We start from the raw sequence: 18,840 nt of genomic DNA, 5'->3' as shown, positions 1-18,840 counted from the left end.
CTGTAGCTCAGGAACAGCGTCCCTGTGGAGTTACCTTTGTTGCGTTCAGAGCGTTTCTTGCGCCTCCTCTTGAACCTGTGTCGGATGAGGCAATAATAGGAGCCCGGGCTCTGAGCTCCATTGGTCAGAAGGGCCATGGCTGGTTCAGCTCCGGGAATAAATAAACCGAAGTCTCCACCGAGAAAGAAACCAAGACCCGAGACGCCCCCCCACTGTCCCTCCACCTCATCCACACTCTGTCAGGGCAAAGACACCTGCAGCCACTCGATTTCTACTTAAGTCCTCGGCTTGTATCTGAACTCAGCTCCTGTCCCTCCCCCTCCCCTTCTTCCTCCTCTGTTGACTCCATGTCTACCCTATCAGTTCTCAGAGGTGGGAGGAGGCAGAGCGGAGTGAAAGAGAAGGAGGAGACTCTTCACACACTGGTAGTGAATGGACGACGGAGAACACCATCATTAAACTGATGCCTCCTCTGTTCATGAAGTTATGACCTCCCCTTGTTGGAATCGAAGAAGTACCTTATTAGATAAAACAGACATATGTTCATCCTGCATGTAGAACACATTCTTCTAATGATAAACTGAGTGAATGTCAAGACCAACATCTACTGATTCTGATGAACATCAATTCACAGCTGCACAAATGTGGCTGCCCAAAACCCGTAAAGCCACAAAAGGCTATGTTTTCACTGATCTGGCATTTCTGTCCAAAATGACATTTGAGCTTTAACTCTCTTTAGTGAATACTTCTCTACTCCATCATACACCAGGGTTTATATCAGTGTTTACCACCACAGCGTAGACGTAAATAGAACACACACAGGGTCAGAGTTCGGTTTGTACATTTTACCAACAAACGACAACATAAACTATACCAAATGTTGTCTTTACTATGACCAAGGACAACAGACTGCTCGTCTCTTACACAGATTTTACTAACTGTCCAACTGTTCAACCCACTTCTGGGTCTAAGCCACTTCAATCCAACCATGTATCGAGTCCACCTTCATCTCTGTCTGAGTCCTTAGTATTTATCAAATCAATGGGTCTGAAAATTTACCCTTATTGTTTTTTGTGCAAATTGCTAACCACCAAGTTGAAATATCATCACTTGTCCTTTTAGAAAACATCGGTAAAGAGGAAAAATATGAGCATTTCCTGTCTTCATGAAATGATGAAGAGGAGGATGAGTTCAATCTGACAAAAGCCTCAAAACATGATATTTTTTTAAAATCACAATTTCATTTTTAATTTAATGTTTTCCCGATCCTCTAGTGTTTAATAGATTACTAAAATGAGGGGCTGAAAAAACTCAATGTACATTTTTTATAACTAAACTGTGTCAGATGAATTTCAACAGCAAATTCCTTGTGCTTCATTTTTATCTGTAGTTTCAGCAACAGCACAAGGACGGGATATGTGGAAAAAAACTCTGCTGCCCTCTACTGGTCATCTTCTAGAAATACATCTGTGATCAGACAGACGCTCCAGAGGTAAAGACATTGAAGTCTAAAGCACAGATGTCAAACGTATGGCCCATGGGCCAAAAAAAGCACACCCACCAAAGGATCCAACCTGGCCCGTGGGATGAATTTGTAAATGCAAGAACTTTCACTTAAGATATTAACACTCATTTTAGTTCAGGGGTCACATACGGACCAATTCAATCTCAAGTGGCTCAGACCCAGCCAGCATGTCCATGTGGGCCCCAGAAGGGTTACAATTGAGCTGCACATAAGGGTCCCATTTGGGTTTGTCCGCAGTTTCCATGGTGGCCCCACATGTGTTTGCCCATATCAGAATCAGAATAAGAATCTCTTTATTGTCACTGTACCAAGTACAATGAAATTGAGGCAAAGCTCCCGGGTTCAATGCAAGAATTTACAGACAGACAACAAATATCAGAAAAAGGCACAGTTATTTACATTAAAAAAAGTATTGCAAACTAAGATATTTGTAAAACATAGAATTTAAGTAGTGCAAATAATATGAGAAGTAGTGCAAATGACATGAAAGATAAATATTGTGGTATAAATAGTGTGAGGAATAAATAATATGAGATATTCAGATCTCTGATTCTGATATGGGCAAACACATGTGGGGTCACCATGGAAACTGCGGACAAACCCAAATGGGACCCTTATATGCAGCCCAATTGTAACCCATCTGGGGCCCACATGGACATGCTGGCTGGGGATCAGTAAAATACTACCATAGTAACCTATAAATAATGACAACGAATGAACAATGACAATGGCAAGGCATAAGTGGTTGTTCCACAAAAATGACTGCTGTTTCAAAATCACTTGCAACTTATATTTGTTTAACTGTGCAGGTTCTGCATGTAACAGGAGTGGACATGATGGGTTACAAACAAAACCTGGAATGTGGCTGCCAATTCATGAAAAACCTGCGTGTCTGGATTACAAAAACCACTAGGATTGTCAAATTTAACACAATGTCTTTATTTATAGTGGTATATAAGACCATTTCAAACCATGCTTGTAAGATAAAATGCATTAACACCTAGGTAGGTTTTCCTGTCCCATTTCAGTCCTATTTTTGCCCAAATATTTTAATAAAAATTAATTAATTTTGGGATGGCTTAGAGCAAGAGTATAATTATTTTGCAATTATCTGAGGTCATCATTAGGTACATCCTGGGGGGAAATATGCCTAAATTTCTATTTTATTATTGGGTCTAAAAAGCTGGCAAAGTGCCAGATACCAAAATTAACCCAGTTTCATAGAAGCGCCCAACTATAGATTCTTCTTTGTTTTAGTGTAAACAAGTAAAATTACATAAAAATGTTTAGATTTACAAACTATCCTCTGGCAAAAAATTTGAATAACCTGAACAAATACGAACAATCTGAAGTGTCTTAACAGAAGTGCAATTTTTACAATATTCTGCCTGTTACTAAATCATCTGTGTATTTGTAGATCCACTGTGATGTGTACCTTGTAATGCACATTTCTAAATGATAAGCTGAGGCATAATATTGTAGATGTAAATATTTCCATGTTGTAATTTACATTTTTCACTCTAAAACATAAAAGTTAGACATAAAAAGTTTGGAGTTGACATTATTTATATATTGTTATGTTATTATTTTACCAGTCTGGCCCACTTCAGATCACATTGGACTGAATGTGGCCCTTGAACTATTATGAGTTTGACATCCTTTGTCTAAAGGCTACTGGTCATAAAACCAACAGGGTTCAACAACATTTTCCTAATAGTTGCCTCTATTATTTTTATTGTGACACTTCCACTCATGGGAATAAAATTGAAGATGGTGCTAATTTTAGTGTTTCCTGAACAGGGTTACCAGGGTAGAAAATGTCATTTCACCAATGATAGACAATTATCTGTTGTGTTATATTAAGTTATGTTGAATAAATCTGTGGGATTGAATTTGTTCTTATTCACAGGCAATATAAGGAAAAACTAAAAGACTGTAAAACAGTTACATTATCCCTCTTTACATATAAAATGGAGATTTCCCTGCCTCGTGGAACAAATAAAAACACAAAGAAATTAAGAAAACAGGAAAGTGACACTGTTAATGACAGTCAGTGCATCCCCAATGCGAAGATGAGATAATACAGATTTAGTATCTGTAGCTTTTCTTATATGCACACACATACATCTACTGATGATCTGCCCTTTCAGTCTTGCATATGTTTTCTTCAAAATCATAAAATTTGCAAAACCCATTTTGTCAAACTAATCTGTTTTATAGTCATTTAATCGTTCTAGTCATTTTTACATAAAACACCAACTTTACCAGATGGTCTCTGAGTGAGATGAGATATCACATAATTGTCAAGGATGATGCATTAATTCAATATGAACTGTGAAACATTTTTTTCTTTTTTTAGAGATATCACAATTTCGTGAATGCAGTTCATGGTCCTAACAGTCATTATATAAAATTTGATGCAAATCAACCAAACTGTAGATTTTAAAAGACGTATCATAAAACTGAGGAGTAAGCAACATCGGCCAATATGTAGCCAATATATTAACTTTTTTTTGCTGCGTGGAGATTCTGTCGTTCGCTGCTCCTGTGTGTGTGTGTGTGTGTGTGTGTGTGTGTGTGTGTGTGTGTGTGTGCGTGCTGCCTGGAGAATAAGAGGAACTTGAAAGCGAGTTAGTTCCACTTTCACTCCTGCTCGGACAATGACACTATCACCTCCCTCCTTTATGCAACTGTTTATCCACCTGTCAACAATTATCTAATATAAGATTATTATATCCTGTGTAGATCAATGTTCTTATTTCATATATCGGCCAATATCGGATATCGGCCGATATATTGGATATCGGCTTTTTTTTACCCCCCAATATGAGTATTGGCATCGGCCCCAAAAACCCCATATCGGTCAGGCTCTAATATCAAGTTGAAATTCATACAGTACAGCCCTGATGGGGAGATGACCAAAACATAATGGCCACATGCTGATCAGGATCTTCTTCTGGATCCGGGAACTTACGGAAAATTTAACATGGGCTCTTATGGGGAAAAAAATCTCAATTGTCTTTTTCTCCCAAACTACAGCTCTGATTGACTTCAAACTTGGTATAAAGCTTCTTTATGATGATGTCAACACAAGGTATTGAAATTATTTCGATCCGGATCTCATTCTGGATTTGGTGTGACTTTGACAAATTTTCCCATTATAACAGATAGGAAGTGGGTTGATACAATAAATCAGTAAGTATCAATGATATCAAGTTGGAATTTGAATTTTTTACAGATCTAATTGGATACATTTCCCAAAGTTTTTAATTTGCCCAGTAAGCTACAGGGCCATTGGTCCTATTTTTAGATTTAGACTGTAGATAGATTAGATTCCTTCATCATTTATTTGTTCTGTAACTGAACACCACACATTCACACACTTATGATCTATAATTTTAGCTCCAAAATACAAACTCCTACCAAACTAAACTGACCAGTTCTCAGCAGCATATGATGTCTCTGCTCTGTTACAAAATCACCTGTAGCTCTAGTTTAAAGCTGCTGTTGATTCTTTACAGTGTATTAGAGACAGAAGAAAGATGGAAAAAACATAAGTCAGACAACAGAAATGGAAAATGTAGACAGAAAAAAACCCACACACTTACCTTGGACTTGGCTGTGATGTTGGTGATTGGAAAAACCTGAAAGAGAAAGAGATGAAGATGTTCCAATAAATGAAGAGAAAAGGTTTTCTGGCAAAGAAAACTGAATCTGGTGTCTTCAAGTTTAGATAAATATCTGCTTGACATAGGTTTGAGGAAAAAGTCAGCAACAATTGGAACATTATCACAAACATATTAAGACCTGAAAATGCCAAACGCCTCAGTGTGTTTATGCATGGATACATCAGAGTGTAGAGTCAGTGGAGTAAGAAGTTATTATCATTAATAAACTGCATCTTGTTAATTATCATTAAAAAACCAAATGTTGATAATCATTAATAAATCTATCATGTTAATGATCATTAATATACTGTATCATGTTAATCATGATTAATAAACCTATCATGTTAATTATGACTAATAAACCAATCGTGTCAATTATCATTAAAAAACCTATAATGTAAATTATCATTAATATACTGTATCATGTTAATTATCACAAATAACCCTGTCATGTAAATAAACCATATCATACTAAATATCCTTAACATATCATGTAAATGATCATTAATAAACTGTATCACTGTCATTTTACATCACAATATTGATGATATGTACATTTTGATGTAGATTTGTTTTAATGACACCATCTGTACAATTTGTCTGAAAAGTCGATTTTACGATAAACTGAGATTCCAGTCCATGTTGGGGTTGATCCATAGTAGATTTTTATCAGAACTTAAAAAACTGCCCCAAAGGCATATATAAAACTGAGCATACCCCAAGTAAGTAACCAATAGATAAACATCAAACTGTAAGAAATGTAGGTAAGTGTTGGTGTGATTTTGTTTTTTTCCTTTTCCCATGAGGTTAATACTTCCACTTCCACTGTGTAAAATTACTTGTAATATTAGTTGACAGACTGTGCTCATTTTACTTACATTAATTTAAAGTTGTTATAATTTTCTTATGTCTTTTATTTCAGTTTTGTCTTGGGTCATCTTTTACCATGTTTTGTCTTGTTTCATTGTTTTTGTTTTCATAATTTTCATGCAGAATCTTTTACTTATTTATTTATTTATTTATTTATTTCACCCTAGACTAATGTCAGCATTTATACTTGAAATAAATTATTTGACAGTTATAATAATGATCAACATTGACTGACTTGAACAATTTAATTGATGAGAACAGGTTTGGCCACATTACCGAGCTCCAGCAAAAATATTCCAAAGACAAAAGTCCTGCCGGAGTCACTGTAAACCATGGGACATTTCAGATTCAAAATCAGATTCAGATTCCTTTATTGTCAATTAAAAATTACATCATAGATGCATGGCAAAACGAAATGATGTTGCATTGGTTTCAATAAAAACATATAGATAAAACACAAATAAACAAGATAAAACAACTAGTAGGGAGAAAAATTTACAAATAAATAAATAAATACACATATGCATATTCACGCGCATAATAAAATCTTAATAAAAACTATACCAGTTGCATTTTATGTTGCTGTATTGCACTAAATATGGCACAAATATTGAACAGTTCTGGTTAGAGTCAATAGACTCAATATTGCACAGCGTAGCTGAGATCCCACTCAGCATAATTGCATCTTTTATTTCTAATATTGCATGTGGTTAACAGTCTCTTACATATACAGTAGGCCTGTAATGGTAAACATACTGAACTGAACTGTTTCGTTACACACCTGCTCGGTTCGGTACACAGCTGTAGCGAAATGGCACAGTATGTTGAGAAAAAGAAAAAGTAACTAAAGACGTTGTTCAATGCGGGAACTTTAAATCTGCGCAAGTTCCACACGGACATATTGAAGGAGCGCATATTGACCCAAAATACAAAATATATAGCAGGTAATATACGGTAAAAGAAACACAAAAAATATGATGTAAACCTGGAAGGAAGAGATTGAAGACCCTCCTCCATCATTACAGTCCCTGTGTGGGATCACTTTGGGTTCCCGGTGAAAGACAACCGCCTATGTCCAGTTGTTCTCAAACACTTACATTTACTCTCTCTGTCTCTCTACACATGCTGTATAATAGAGGAACAGAACCCGGGAGTTGGACGTTGAAAGTATGTAAAGTTTCACTTTTGTTTCACGCCAGCGTTAGTTATGGATCGCACCCCCAAGTATATTAATGTATCCACCCCCCGACAAAAAACACACAAACAAACAAAAAAAAAACATCCCCCCCTCTGTGTTTTTGACAAATTGCACCCTGCACACACACACACACACACACACAAATACACAAAGTGGCCTAAACAGTTTGTTCGCCGTCCTAAAATAAATAATTTGGTTCATTTTGTTGTCAATGTTGCTCGTAAGTTTGTTAAAAGAGAATACAAGTTTGCCCTCTTGTTAATGTTGCACTTCATTTGGAATTTTTTTTGATGTTTTTATGCAGAATGTGAACTAACAGAACTATGATTTGATTTTTGCTGTTCAAAACTACCTTTCCGGGAAAAGTGCAATACTAACGTTTAAAATACATTTAGAAATATTTTATTTATTTTATTTTCTATTTGATTTACAGCAGCAGAATTATATTATTCCTGTTTTTCTGTATTGTATTGTCTCCAAAAATTGGGGGAAAAATGTTCAAAAATTTATAATAAATGCATATAAGACTTTTTAAGGGGTTTCCTTTCTTCCCGTACCGAACCAAAAAAAAAAAAAAAAAAAAAAGAACCGTGGCTTTCAAAACCGAAAATGTACTGAACCGAAAATTTTGTGTACCATTACAGGCCTAATATACAGTATGAAGTTTACCAATTTAAAGTCAGTTTTATGAGCCACAAAAGTCACAGTTTGTGGAAAAGGCTGACTTCACCTTTATACCATGAACAGACACCAGGGAAATGAGAATAACATGCATTTGTCCACATAGCAGCAATAAAACAAGTACCATTCACCAGTTTATCTCCTGCACATTTACTGTCTTACACCTGATAATGACTGATTTGTGAATTCTAACCTTGACTGGTTCAAAGACTTAGCTTACAATAACATCTACAAAGTTCCTGTAAATGCGTGGGAGGAAAATAAAAATAAGATCAATGTCCCTGTATCTCTCAGGTTTTACCAAGAGTCAATAACAACATGAATTTGCGAGTTTGTCAGGTTCTGCCGCTATGTTAGCATCCTATGGTCTTGATGCAGGAGATCAATCTCCCAATAGAAATGGGTGGGACTTTCACTGGAGGATTACTCAACAAATTAAATGAAAGTCCATATATGACTTCCTATTGATTGTTGAAGTTTAGACATTGATGACCTTGAGTTTGACCCTTCAAGGTCACTCAAGGTCAAAGGTCGTGGACCCAAATGAAAGTCCATATATGAATTCCTATCAGTGCTCAATAGAAACTATACTGATATCTGAAACAGTTTCCATGCTATAAGCCATCAAAATATAGCCCGTAATAAGTAAAGGCACATTTTTAATAATTCAAAAATTTGTCAAATATTTAAAAATCTAAATTTCTCAAAACTGTGAACAAACTTTGTAAATATTGTCCCAAGGAAGCTACATATACAATTTGAAATGAATCTGACAAGTAGGTTTGTCAGAGATGTTTGAAGAAATTGCTAACAAGGATGACATGATGAGGACGATGAAGAGGACGACAAAGACCACGTTTTCACAATAGCTCAACGGCCGGTGAGCTGAAAATGAACAAAGGTCTAAAGCCATTCTAGAAGGTACAGTAGCTGAGGATAATGATGATATTAAAAGGAATAAAAGACAAGGAGACAGAGGAAACATACGAGGATTCTCGTTATGGAGAAAAAAAGAAACTCAAAAGGAGAATAGAGCGAGAAATATTCAGGAGTGAGAAGGAAAGATTAAAGAGAAGAAGGTAGACGAAGCCAAAGACAAGGACATGAAGTGATGGAGATGAAGTTGGATGAGCGAGGAAAGATAGAATAAGGTGAAATTAAAGGAGGAAAAACCATGGATCCAGTGGTAGAAATTCAGACCTGTAGGGGTTGTTTAAGGTCAGCAAGTGTTTACTTTTGAGCCCAACTCCCACCAACAGACATGAACATAATTAGAGTGCAATTGTTTGACAATTAAGGAGGAAAAATTCAGCCAAGTAGAGAAACAAAGGAAGAAATAAACAAGACGAGAGATGTTCGAGACGGCAGCTGAGGAAAAAAGAAGAAAAACTCAGACAGACAGAAATATAAAACAGAAAAAGAACAGAGATTTAGAGAGAAAAGAAGCAGCAGCCAACACATTCAGGATAAGATTTGTGGAGCACAGAAGTCTGAGGAGACATGAGAAAGGAGAAGCTGAACTCAGATCCACTGCAGACGCTCATTCATTCACGCTCCTGTGTAGAAGCCAAATGTAACTATGGCCAGCCAAGTCTGGCCACCACGGCCCAGGCCACAGTCAGACGCTGGCTTTGGTTTTACTTTGACCGGTCGGTACACTTCCCCCTCAGTCGTTTCATTTATAGACTCCATGTGCACAACGCTGAACACATGGGAAGGCAAGACATCGGCTGAAAGCTCCAGTACAATAGTAGAGCATAGATTTACCCACAAAACTCCTGGGATTTTTATCAAACCCACAGCTTTTAAGGAAGCTGCTGTGGTTACAGCGAGAAGCAAATGCCATACTGTGGTTAAACAGGCTGAATTACAGCAGCTCCAGGCAACGTTTGGCGGCCCATGGTTTGATAGGAGGACGCAGGGATGACAAAAACAAGCCTTTAAGGCCATTTTCAGACTGGGTATCCCAGTCCGTATGTTGGACCCCAAAGTCCACTTAATTTTAGCAATGTGAATGCAAATGTTCCATGCACGAGTACCGTACCAGAGTCCAGCTGAGAAGGTAGTCCTGGGTCTGGACTGTGTGGATTCCAGTACGGAACATCGCCGTGTGAAAGCAATCTGTACCCAAGACTGGAAGTGACCTAATCCCCACTCCGACAACAGAAGTGACCTAATCACCACTCTGACAACGGAAGTTGTCGTGATATATCTGGTGATATATCAGGGACAACGAAGGTCACTCCTCTTTACCTCAAACAGGCTAACAGAAAAGTATTGCCTGTGAACAGAACAGTTGTTCGGTTGATGATCTAAGGGTTTGTCACTTCCGTGTTTGTTGAATAGCAACAAATTCCTTCCACACCACCACTTACTGTTTTGGCCCTGTAACACCCACTCGTTCTTGGGCACGGGCCACGGTACGCGCTTGTGAATGCAACATCTGCGGGAAAGGTGTGATAGTATCCAGGTACAACACGGCTCTGGATACCCAGTCTGAAAACACCCTAAAGGAGCTTCATGAGTGACTGATCCAGGCCACAGTGGTGAAACATGTCTGCACTGACAAACATGTTCACATGAAAAACACAACACCTTAAAACACAGAGACTCTAAATGCTGAACAGGAGAATCTGGAGTTCAGTTGTACTATGGTTACATGACTGGCGGAGCTTTGACTTCCAGAAATCAGTTAACCCATAAAGACCCAGTGCTACTTTTGTGGCAGTTCCCAAATTAATTTTCTCTATATTGAACCTTTCTTAAGTGGTTTACCACCATTAGTATTATTCTGCACAATATAATCACTGCACAATAATCCACTGACGTGTGATATCATACTCTGATGTTAAATTTAAAGTGTTTTGTTGTTTTGAAGAGGAAATACTACAGACCTACTACCTTTAATCTACAAAAGAAATACTATACGATAAATGCAAATGTGCCAAAAATACTGGTGGGTTGTACAAACACAACCTAAGGGGGGGACAAATAAGCTATTAAATTGATTGCACTGACATTCCTGCTTTTACAGTGAGTGAAAAAGACCCTTTAGCAAAAGTATTTTAACGAGCATTTGGAATCATACCTCATTAAACTGGGAACCACAGAGCAAATGGCCTTTGAAGCAAACAAACACTAACGAACATGCTCTTTCCTACCTCTTTTCTTTTTTGGATATTTGGAGCAATTGAAGAGAGTTGAAACATTAATAAAAAAAAATCTCCAGTGTATTTTAGCTGCATGTTGAAGCAGTTATCTCCAGTTCCGGTGGACACCAGCATTGCTTCAGTGTTGACATGTCAATATAAGCCTAGCTGAATACCTCAATATGAAGGCAGATGAAAAATGTCCAGGCTAAAGTCAGAGGAGTTTCACTGCATTGGGAGGACATCATGTTCCTAAAGCAGCAGCACTTCATCACTGAACAGATCATGTACAGAGTTTGGCCACAAACACACGGGAAATCCCTGCACAGTCTGTGTTTATTTAGTCAGACAATGTTAGTTAAGACTTTCATCAGGCTTAAATAGGGAAAGACTGGTTCAGGGAGCATGAGACATCATTTTCACACATGGGTTGGACATCACAGTCCAATCCATGTGTGAAAATAACTGCATCTATGGACAGAAATAAGTGTTCCAAGATTGCATAAACCTACTGAAGCAATGCCATGGAAAAGTATCCCATAATCGAAGCTAGACTCCGTCCAATGAAATATGAGAGTGTAAGAATTTTTTTTGGTCAGGCTGTGCATCTGAGCAGTTTAATGAATATTTCATACTGATTCAGCATCTGATAACACACGCGGAAATTAAACACTGTACTTTTTGTCCATTGCTTGTATCCACTAATTCTTTTATCAACCTCTATGTCAATTATACATGTTTATAACACCAACCATTACTGAACCATGTCTGGTAAATGTTGGATCTATATAGTAAGAAAACATTCCTTGTGAAAACCCTGCTATGGGTATTTATTTTGTTGACACATGAAAATAGAGTTTCATTGTGAGTTCATGAACAGTGATAGATGACTGTGTGACTGTAAAACATGACTCTCAGCTAAAAACACAGGCCAGTGTTGGACAGACACACACAGAGGTGAACCAGGGTCAGATCAGACAGAACTGCTTCCACTCCCTCTGACCTGGCTTTATCCCTTCACAAATACATATGCATCAACACCAGTGACGTGCGGTGAGCTTCATGGCTGGTGAGGCACTGACTCTTTCAGAGTCAGATCTACAAATATATGAACCCAAAAGAGTATCTTATTCACCTTTTGACTGGCAACAGTTAACAGGTTATGTTTCATATCTTATATCAGCGTTCTACAATATCGATTTACCCACTGTGTAAAACCCATGGAGTTTGACAAATGACAGTGGATGGACACACTTGCTTTATGTTCAGTCAATGATATATTTTACTGAAAAAAACATGTTTTCTTCCTTTTTTTCAGTTTTTGGTATAATAACCCTCAACTTTAATTTGAGCTTTTAATTCATTGATCTACATGATCAATAAATTAAATTTGGAAAATACCTATTTGTCACTGAAAAATCCAAACTACAGAGCATAATATTAGAATAAATGTTGATAAACCACTTATGAAAGGCTAAAAAGAGAGAAAAAATTCATTTGGGAACTGTCACAAAAGTAGCACTGGGTCTTTATGGGTTGAGCCATGACGACAAGGAAAATAAACAAATTGCTTGACTCGTGCAATAGCAAGAAGAACCTGTGGGCTCACAAGCTTCAATGTACGTATTTGAACAGGAAATGCGGAAATTCTGCAATTTTGTCAAAACTATTGGAATCACCTGAAAAATACATTTGTAGAACACATCAGTGGACCAATACCAAGATTTATTTCATTTTATTATTTGTTTTGTTTTTTCTTTTCATGATGACAGACTGCACGTCACTGATCAACACAATCCTCATTTCCTATTAAAACAGACATGTGTAGACAAACGGCTGCTCATATCACATCTTGTACCGCAGACATATGGAAGGTGGATGTGTATGTCCTGGTGAAGCAGCTGGTGTCTCCACATGTATGAGATCGGCCACATGGTCACGCTATCAGACTCACTAACAGCGAGTGTGTACACAATCCAACACAATCCTATGGACACACAACCTGTATCAACATGTGCTATTTTCATTATGAATATACTGTTCTGCTACAGAGACGCCCCATTCTGCAATAGAAACAAACAAATAAATCTGCCAAGGAGATGCACACATTAAAGAAAAGGCAGGTACAGAAAAAATAAAACAATAAGTGAAAAAGTAAGCAGAGATTACTAATACCCCTACACTCTTGCAAAAGAGATTTTTAATCTCAATGAGTTTTCTCTTGGTTAAAAAAAAGGTTAAATAAAAAAATAACATAGTGGTTGTGTAACTTGTGTCATTTTTAAAATTGGCAAAACAACCTTATGTAATTATTGCTTTTGGGTTTTTACTGGTTTAATCTAAGTTAACATGAGTGACGTATGAGACAAAAAACAGCAACAAAACACGACCACGTACGTAGCAGAGCAGAAACAAAAGCTGTGACAAACTGTGGTTCAGGGATTCAGTTCAATGAGTGAAAATGGAATCTAATGCCAGGTTTTTGTCAAAATACCTCTTATATGCGTCAGCTCAGTCACATATACAAGCAACAGCTCCAGTTCAATAAGCAAGAGATTATATGATGATGATGATGAGTGCTCATTAATTCAGATTTTCTTTTGCATAGTTTGTGAAAATTCAGTTAAATTTGTGATACACTGAGATGGAAACCTGTCCATTTTTCCAAAGCCAAGTCGTTGAAATTCCTCTTCCTGTGCACTGCCTGGCAGTGTTTTTGTTTTACTGATGCTTGTCCAGCAGAGGGCAGCACTGCTACAATATAATGTTCGCTGCAGTACCCATGTGTACATGGAATATCTGCTGACGTATTTTGATGTGGATTTACATGTGACGGGCTCCCAGGTGAACAATGAGTGACAGGGTGAATTCATCCTCATATGGTACAAGACAAAGACTTGGACAACAAGAATTCAGCACAAGGTTCCTGTAGTTTCCGAAGGAATGCCTGCTCAAATGCAGATTGTTTTCACAGTGTGCACTAATTGACTCAAGGCGTTTTCTTCAACAGCGGCTGAAGCAGGATGTGATATCACCGTGGGTGTGTGGACGGATGTGCAGGTGGAGCACATGGAGCCCATTTCCTGACAAAACTTCACAAACACATCTAAATAGTTTTACTTCAGATTTACTCAAACATTGTGCAGTTGTGTGTTTTGTAAAAATATAATTAACAAACTGTGCATCAACACACTTTGTTGCTTTAAACTTACTCACAGCAACACCTGCTGTCATGGAGGAGAACCACTCAGGATATCTGTGAGTTTTCTTGTTTAATTTTTTCCCCCTTTACATAATTTTTTATACTTAGTTTGGGTGTTATTTATCAGTGTGTGTACTGTACAAAATAAGAATTTCACTGCCTGGTTTTTAAACACTGTTTAATATTTGCATAATCCTGTTGAACCTGTCAAAGCAAACATCCACCTTATACAACACTCAACGCTGATGGACAAAAGAACCACAACTGACACAAAAAAAGTCACCCGCTACATTAACGCTAAACACTGCCTATGATGCCCCACTCTAGGTAAAACAGTGATCCTTTAAAATGAATGTTAATGGAGTAAATGTTTGGACAGTCCAGTTATTTCACCACGTCTCTTTGGAAAATAAAATTTGAAAAAAAAAAAAAAAAAACATCTAGAATTTTGCACTGTTTTGCTCATGTGAGGTGGTTTTCGCCTGGTATATTTTGTTGGTCAAAGGTGATGTCTGTCCATTCTTGTAAAGCCAGATCTCTGGAACAGTTGGACAAAGTGTTTCACAATGTGGCAAACTCATTTAATTGGATGCAAGGATGAACTAAGGAGGTTTTAGAGGCCAAAGGTCAAAGCAATACAAGAATATTTGATGCAGCTGATTAAATTAATATTTGAACCTTCATCAGGTGTTAGAGTTAAGGTTACAACTGCTGTTACCTGTGGTTTAGGAGACTTCATGTTCAGCAACAGCTAAGACATGCATTTTGACTTCATACTGGTTCTGTTCCTGGCAAAAGTTTTGTACATTTTCACTTGATGTTCTATGTTAAGTTCACATTGTGGTGGGTTCAGGTTTTCCAAAAGGGAATGGAATGTTTCTAAAGGATGATGTGAAATCTTCCTGTCCCGATGAAGCAGCTGGTGTCTCCCCATGTGTGACAGATGCCCATGGCCCGTCTACACCCACACCCACAGTCAGTGGTGACAAACACAACAGCACTTTAAAACCAGCAGAAGAAAAGGGCCTTTGTGTGTAACATAAATATTGTGGAAACCCGCATGGCATCAACTGTCAGCGACAAGTGAAGCCAAATAAGGATGGGGGTGGCGTTTTACAAACACTCTAATAGGAGGGAACTCACGCAGTCACACAAGAAAAACACACACAGTCATACAACAAATCCATGCAAGAATAATCTATAAACAATCCACATTACAAAATAATCTTGTGACTTTAGTAGCTTCCGAAAATTGGATTATTCTCTTTATTTGAGAAACCCCAGAGCTTATTTTACATCATCTACCAGCCGCTATATTTACTGGTTTACTCCCTAAACAGGAGCCAGTTTCTGTCTGAAATGAAGGCCTGTGTAAATTGGACAGACTTCTTTTTTTCTTCCTCTGGCAGTTCCCGTTTCAGTTCCCCCTCACTAGTGCTGCTGCTGCTGGGTGTGGTCCCCTCCTCCTCCTCCCACTGGTTTGTGGCTTTATGCTGTTTGGTTGGTCCAACTCCAACAGCCTTCTGTGTGTGAGTGGGTGAGTGTACATATATATTTACATACTTGGGTGTTTGACATGAGCACAAGCAAAACAATGGGTGTCTCTGTGAGTCCCTTTAGCAACGGTACAAACACCTAAGGGGGGGGGGGGGTTAAGATCCAATACGACATAACTCACAGCGTTGTCATCACACACATTCCTGATGTACTGTTTCCAACTCCCTGGCCTGTCTGTTTCTCTGAGACACGACCAGAAACACCCTAAACCTCCAGGTTCTCCCCTGAATACTAATCACACTGAGCTATTTTGATATGGGCTCCAGTCGTCATGTTGTTCCTCCTGTCAGCTCCTCCTTTTCAGTCGAGCGGCTGCAAACACCGTTTTGACACCAATCTTAAGGGAATCCTGAAGGATGTGGCATGTTGTCATGGCAACACTGACAAAATTCACAAGTTTGGGAGTTTGAGTCAGGAGTAAGCAGCAGCCTAAAAGGACAAAGCCACTTCCTTAAATGTCTGACTGAAGGTTGGCTTACAGCCTTGTATAAAACCACTTCTGATCTCTACACCTAATTACTCACAACAACAGTATATGACCTGCATTTTTATGGAAGTCACTAATTTAAATGATATTAAAATTATGCACCATGTGGTGAATGGCATTAAGTATTTACTGTGTACTCATCTGCTGAGTCTAACTTTCAGACTTTATGATTAAAAAAATAAATAAATAAATAAATAAATAAATAATTTATATATATATGTATTATGAAACACTGGAAAAAACTACCTTTGAAAAAGTATAGTGAAATGAAGATGTAGAACTTACACTGACATCAACTGAAAGCTAATATATTGGTCTGTTACAATGTCACTGGGCAGGAGTCGACAAACAAAGCATCAAATGTGCATAATTCACCTCTAATCTCCTTTTTTACACACTTGGTTACTGTTAATCTTCTAGCGATAGAGTGTAGGGCTGACAATTGTCCCAATATTTCCAATGACACGGCTTCAGTACTGGTTCCTAAATGATTCTTTTCACTTCATCAAGCTCCCATTCCAACAACTGCAATGAAATACAAATCTTTAGTTACATTTTTCAGCCCATTTGCATTTTTGTGTTCACAAAGCTATTTTGCCTCTGTATTGAAATCTGGCATCAAATGATACCTGACAATTCTGGGCATTTTCACAAAGGCAAAAGTATCTAACCCATTTGTAGCCTTAGAAGTAATGAAGTCTAATATCCAGCCATAACTGCAACAGAAAAGTGTTTATTGCTTGCCAACATACAGCCCTCAGATAATGTGACCTTGTGCCCCCAACAAAATGACTAAGTGGTACTTGTTGGTGATTTTGGTTTATCTCCCTTGAGTTTTCCTTTTGGTGGAAGTAGAGTTGAACTGTAGTATATCATTAAACACAGCCTGGGCAACAAAAAAGACCTACCTGGATTTAACTAAAAAAAATTGTTCAGATCCTTCCATTGGATGATTACTGCAGAGATTCATATGTTTAAGCTTTAAAACATTCTTTAACCCTATAACTGATGCAGTAGCTTCACACTCCTCAAACAACCATCAGTCTGATCGAGAACATAATCATTTGACAACACCAGGGTTCATCCAGTTTGTGAACGAGTGGTTCAGGAACCATGAGATGTCAGACCTGAACCCCATTCAGAATCTTTGAAATGTGAGATCTAGGCCTATGAGAAGACACTCCATCATTAATACATGATCTTGGAAATTTAATGTAACTATGGATGTAATAAATGTTGGGGAATTTATTGTAACACTGCATAAGTATTGTGTAGCATTAATGCTACAGTGAAGGTGTTCTGAAATCAAAGCAACAGAAAGTCCAATGAAATGAATGCATGAGACCCTTTTTTTAGGCAGGATGTGGATACTCCATGAGGATGAAGAGTGTGGTTAGAAGTAACCATGCATAAAAAAAACACACTTAAGTTAGTTCCCCATAATCTCACATGAATGTCTCTGCTGAAACACCTCACATTTGTGCTCACCTTTAATAGTCCTCGCTCTCTTTATTATATGTTACAACACAGACGTCAGCATTTTCTCCTATGACGAATGAGTCTCTGTTCTTGGCCAATTTATCTTCCTACCCTGCTGTGTGCCCTTGTTGACGGCACAACCTTCCATTCCTGCATTACAGAGGAGATGGGGGGGGGGGTTGAGGTCACAGGGAAAGAAATAGATCTGGGAGGGGGGGCACAAGTAATGAGGGGCTGAAAGATGCACTGAGGTACAAATGATAACACCGACTCACAGGAAGATATTTAGATGCAAATCAGGACGATTTAGGGTGAAGAAAATACTACACTACATGAACAAATCATCAACTCAACATAAGATCCAGTCAGACCCATTGGTGTGGAGGATTTCCCTGGGACTGGTAGATTTATAACACACACACGCACACGCACACACACACATGCGCACACGCACACACGCACACACTCTCACTCACTCATTTACTCACTCACCCTCAAAAGGTTTTTACTGCACTGCAATGCGGTGTGACATTGAGGATAATGGCTGCGCTCACACACACAGACACACACATGTGACTGCAGAAAAACACTGGTGAACACGCAAAAAAGAAAAGTCAAGGTGAGCAGCCATGACCACCCACAGACTGAAAACTTATTCCAGGGTGAGTCGTGTAGAGGGAACAGGTTTGCATTTCATTTGTCGTTGAGCTGAGACACCCTGACAAGTGAAACTTTGAATATTTTTAGGGAAAATGTTCAGAATCACCATCTTCACTCTACTTTTGCTTCTGTCAGGTTGGGCTTCTTCAGTTGAAAATGTAAAATAAATATCACTTTCACAACATTTAAACCTGTGAACACTGCTGCAGTGTACACTTAAAAAGAAGAGACTCAGCAGTTTCTTTCGTGTTATTAATGATACACAATTGCTTGATGTTTTATTCATATACCAACAATGTGACCTTTTGCACCAATTCAAGCAGATCTCGTGCTCTTTGGCAGCTGTTACGTTGTGCTGGGATTA

The 18,840-nt window shown here is 38.1% G+C and overlaps 1 protein-coding gene across 1 annotated transcript in view; it reads right to left on the bottom strand.

Moving 5' to 3' along the window:
* adarb1b (adenosine deaminase RNA specific B1b) overlaps window positions 1–18,840 on the bottom strand; it is a 236,061-nt gene that overhangs the window by 86,477 nt on the left and 130,744 nt on the right. The window contains exon 3 of the mRNA XM_030124418.1: window positions 5,134–5,169. The gene's annotated coding sequence lies outside the window, so the exon portion shown is untranslated. The remainder of the gene's footprint in view (window positions 1–5,133; window positions 5,170–18,840) is intronic.

Source organism: Sphaeramia orbicularis, chromosome 21, assembly GCF_902148855.1.
Source record: "Sphaeramia orbicularis chromosome 21, fSphaOr1.1, whole genome shotgun sequence".
In the NCBI taxonomy this organism is placed as follows: Eukaryota; Metazoa; Chordata; class Actinopteri; order Kurtiformes; family Apogonidae; genus Sphaeramia; species Sphaeramia orbicularis.
Note: the sequence above shows the minus strand (reverse complement) of the source record. Positions and strands in the feature narration are given on the sequence as shown.